Source organism: Apium graveolens, chromosome 6 (assembly GCF_009905375.1).
Source record: "Apium graveolens cultivar Ventura chromosome 6, ASM990537v1, whole genome shotgun sequence".
Classification (NCBI taxonomy): domain Eukaryota; kingdom Viridiplantae; phylum Streptophyta; class Magnoliopsida; order Apiales; family Apiaceae; genus Apium; species Apium graveolens.
The window spans coordinates 112,499,402-112,504,307 of record NC_133652.1 but is presented as its reverse complement, the minus strand read 5'-3'; the positions used below and the strand labels follow the sequence as shown (position 1 = coordinate 112,504,307).

The following is a 4,906-nucleotide window of genomic DNA, read 5'->3' as shown; positions in this document are numbered from 1 at the left end:
GTGGGTGCAGCTGCACCTCCCTGTTGAGGATATGATTGCCTTTGAGCATAATGCTGCGGTTGCTGGAATCCAGGTGGATTGAACTGTTTACTTACGCCTTGCTGATATGGTTGCTGAATAGCATTCAGATTATTACGCCAGCTGAAATTTGGATTATTTCTGTTGTTAGGATGATAAGTAGCTGGCACAGGCTGCTATTGTCGTTGATAATTGTTCACATACTGAACATATTCATTAACAAGAGAACATTGATCCGTAGTATGAGACCCTGCACAAAGCTCACAAACCATAGCTATCTGATTGACTCCATAGGTGGCTAGAGAATCGACCTTCATAGACAGCGCTTGGAGCTGTGCTGCAATAGCGGTGGCTGCATCGACTTCCAGAATACCTGCAACCTTCCCAGGCATCATCCTTTGAGTTGGGTTTTGATTCTCAATTGCATCTATAGTCTCAATAAGATTATAAGCTTCAGTATAGCTTTTGGCCCACAAGGCGCCTCTAGCTGCTGCATCGAGCATGGGCCGAGATTGGGCCCCCAAACCATTATAGAAACCAGTGATCACCATCCAATCGGGCATTCCATGATATGGACATTTTCTCAATATTTCCTTGTAGCGCTCCCAAGCTTCGCACATAGATTCCGTAGGTTGCCGCGCAAACTGAGTAAGAGCACTCCTCATAGCAGCAGTCTTTGCCATTGGATTAAACTTCACCAAAAACTTTTGTGCAAGATCTTGCCAAGTAGTGATGGACCCAGCTGGTTCAGAATGTAACCAGTCCTTAGCTTTATCCCTCAGAGAGAATGGGAAAAGCCTCAGCTTGATAGCCTCATCAGTCACACCATTATATGTGAAAGTACTGCAGATCTCGACAAAATTTCTTATGTGCATGTTTGGGTCTTCAGTCGCAGCACCTCCCAAAGAAACAGAATTCTGCACCATCTGAATAGTGCCTGGCTTGATTTCAAAGGTGTTAGCCTAAATAGCCGGATGAAGAATGCTTGACTGAATGTCATCAATTTTATGCTGAGAAAAGTCAATAAGAGCTGGATCTGCTGGAACAATACGATCACCCATGATTACTGGCTCTTTCTGCACACTTCCTGAATCCGAATCTTCAAAATCTATCTTCTCCTCAATATCTAGAACTTCGTCTGTCTCTTCAGCTATATCTAAAGTCCTCTTGCGAGTATGAGAACGAGTTTGTATAAACGCTCGCTAAAGTACCTTAAACACAACCGGAAACAATAAGTAACACGTCTTAATCACTGAGTCCTAATGACCAATGATGGTAAGTACATAAACTAAACAAATACGCCGAGTCCCCGGTAGCGGCGCCAAAAACTTGTTAGGGCGAAATCACGCGCTAATAATACACGCAAATATACGCGTTCGCAAGTAATATAGAATACTTTCTAGTTCATTCCCACAGAGACTCAGACTAATTATGTTCAATTAAACTCACTCACCAATGTATGATTACTTCTCAATGTTAAGACAATAACACTTAGATTTGACTAACTAATTATTAACTACAATTAACTACTAGAATTAAGCACTTAATTATCACTTAGAATTAACAATATTAAAACACTCATGAGATCACAACTTCATTACTACTTCCTTCAATAGTCATTATTATTACCCTTAGCATGCAACAATGATGATATTAATCGAATAACACGAAACTGATAAAAGCCAACTTTCATTGTACTAATACCATGCTACCAAACATCCACAATTAAGATAGAAGTTGAATAGGCATCAATTATATTGAGTCCCTATATGTCTACAGAAATTGACAACATGACGATTTAAGAACAAGTTATTCCTTTTGATTACACAGGGCGAATAAAATGGTTAGAGTTACCCACTAATCATGCATACTCGTACATGAACCTATGCTAGCATGGCAAGTTCTAAATCTCAAGATCCACCGTCTCTTCACAAGAGATTAACACTATATCTTATATGTTCGCGATGCACATAAGACGAATACGCACAACCAATACTAGATATCATATAATCATCACACACTAAGGTATTAAACAACTAACTAAAGAATTCCATAGTAAATCCGTTACGACCCCATCATGACGATTAGCCCATGATAGCACTCATCGTCATCATGGGTTCATATGAAAACATGATAAACAAACTCAAGAGAATAATAACTAAAACTACTTATATTAAACCAGAGTACGTCACAAGAGTAAATAGGTTCAAAGTAAGAAAACTAGCATCCAACGTTACAATAAAATAAAGAATCACAAGAAAATATGATTCCTCTTCGTTGCGGTGTGCTAAAACGGTCTTCTTCCTTATCTCCTTCGCTCTTCGATTAATACAACGATCCAACCTGTTGTGAAACGTCTATAAAATCTACTTATATAGGAGTCCCATAAAACCCAGATTACTCAGAAGTTGGAAGCCAAACATAAATAGGAGTCTAAAATAATTATTCTGAAATTACGACCCTGCGCGGCCGCTCAGCATAGTTGAGCGGGTGCTCAGACCCTTTCTAGAAAAATGATCTGTTTGCTCTGTTTCTTCACTGCAATCTGCTCCTATATTCCCACTTACAATGCTAAACACATGCCAAGTCTTATTATTGATGAATTCTCCCCTGAAATGCAACTAATACCCTGAAATGCACAAACACTAGAAAAACGCATCAAATACACAAAATACTTGATTTCAAGACACCAATTTAAGCTATTTCAAGACGTTCTAAGTGGTATAAAATGCCACTTATCAAAAAGGTTCAGAAGATTTTCCTTGTCTTTACTCGCTAACACTTCACTTGCTTTTGATCACTATCTCTTATTCTCCGACTACTTGCTTCCTTTCCTACGCCTTGCCTCTTCTGCTCAAATATCACAAGTATCTATCAATACTTATCTCGCTTGATTCTATTCGATATAAACTTCTATCTACCCTTCGTTTCACCCAAATCCGATTTACGGATTGAAAGTTACGATTAAAACAGTCAAATGATATACATTTACGCATATAACACATCAATCAGTTCATATATAACACATAACACGTACGATATTCGATGAAAATACTTTTTCAAAGATGATTTGATGTTAAAATGATTTTTCGGATATTTAATACGAATATTTAAAAAAAAATCGGAATTAAAACGGATCGTTGAATCATTTTAAAACAATAAACAAGCTTCAATTACCCGAATCTGATTTTAAAATAATTTTATAATAATTATCGAGCCTTAAAAACAATTTAAAATAATATTTTAAAGCTCGAAACTATTTTTCAGAATTTTAAAATCAAAATAAATAATTAAATCTAATTAAATATTAAAATAAAATAATTAATAATTAATTAAATCAATTAATCAATTAATTGTCAAATTAATTGACCAATTAACTAATTAATTATCAACTAAAATTAATTAACTAATTAATTCAGATTTATTTTTAAATTAAAAATAATTTTTAGAATTAAAATAATAATTTTTAGAATTTTTAATAATTAAAAATAAATTTACGTAATTAAAATAAATAGAAAATATGATTTTCAATAATTTTAAAACAACAATCCTAAATTTGCAAATTTCTGAAACTACAGGGACTAAACTTTGTCTTCTTCAAAACTTCGGGGACTAAACTACAATTTTGCAGTGGTCACCGTCGTTTTAACCGGAGGTTGGCCGGAGAACACGATTCCGGCCATCTCAGGCCACCAAACTCTCCAGATTCACTCTTTTGGCTACCAGCAACTCATACATGCAATCAAATCAACCAAACAATCAAGAACTTGGCCGGAAAAAGTCCAAGAAACTCGCTGTCTCTGGCGAGTTTTATTTCCTTTAATTTGAACAAACCAGGAATCATCTGTTGTTAAGCTATACATGAATCGATCGCAAATTCAACTAGGAACACGATGCAATCATCAAAAACATCTAATTACCCCTGGGGAAGAAACCCCAAAATTTCAATTAAAAACATGCATACGGGCTATAAACCCTAATTTTTAAATTTGAAATTAAAACACAGATTTGAGCATGTTATTGAACTCCAAATCAGTCATATAATATATCAAAATCATGTGCATTATGTGACTGTGGATCGTGCAAAGTTGTTATGGGGAATTTTGAAGGGAGATTATGTGGATCTCGGGTCTGTTATTTATCTGGATATTCTGAGAATTTTAGGTGAGAGCACTATGGGGTCTATTCCTTATGCTTCGATTGTGACTAAGCTTTGCATGGCGGTGGGTATTCATTAGCCCGAACACGAGTAGCTTCAGTTACTGAGTGCCCCCATTGATAGTTCTTCACAGCAGCAGCAGCAGCAGTAGGAGGCCAATGATAGTGCTGGTTTAGGCTCGACGCAATATAGGTAGTTGACGAGGAGGATGGATGCGATGTATGACATCCAGAGTAGGTTTGCGCAGGATCTTACTTAGATATTGGGTACAACTTTTAGATCCACGGGGGTTGACATCCAGTGGCCAGTTTTTGGAGAGGATTCCGTGTATCCGCCTCTTGACACTCCACCCACGGAGGGTGATGATCATTCTGGTTCCGAGTAGGTTTTCCTTGATTCCTTTCTATTACCTTCACCAAGAACAGTGAAAATTTTAAGTTTAGGGATGGTAGTTACGGAATATTTGTGTGTGAGTCCATATAGTTTGTATATTTATGATAGTTTAGTTCATTTAGTTTGCATATTTATCATGTAGTTATTTGTTTTTGTTTTTGTCATGTAGTCATTTGTTTTTTGTTTTTGTTTTGCATATTTTTTATCATGTTAGTTTGTTGCATATAGTTGCATTGGCATATATCATGATCCCTTAAGTTTGCTTTTCCGATTAATTTGTGATGTTGATTCGAGTGTAGAGATGTCGTATAGAGGAATGTTAAGTCCTAACGAATT

General features: G+C 36.3%; 1 non-coding gene across 1 annotated transcript; it reads left to right on the top strand.

Moving 5' to 3' along the window:
* Positions 1–579: 579 nt before the first annotated feature.
* On the top strand, positions 580–686 carry LOC141669675 (small nucleolar RNA R71). Its single transcript, XR_012553943.1, has one exon. It is a non-coding gene; the product is annotated as a small nucleolar RNA R71 (small nucleolar RNA).
* The last annotated feature ends 4,220 nt before the right edge of the window (positions 687–4,906 follow it).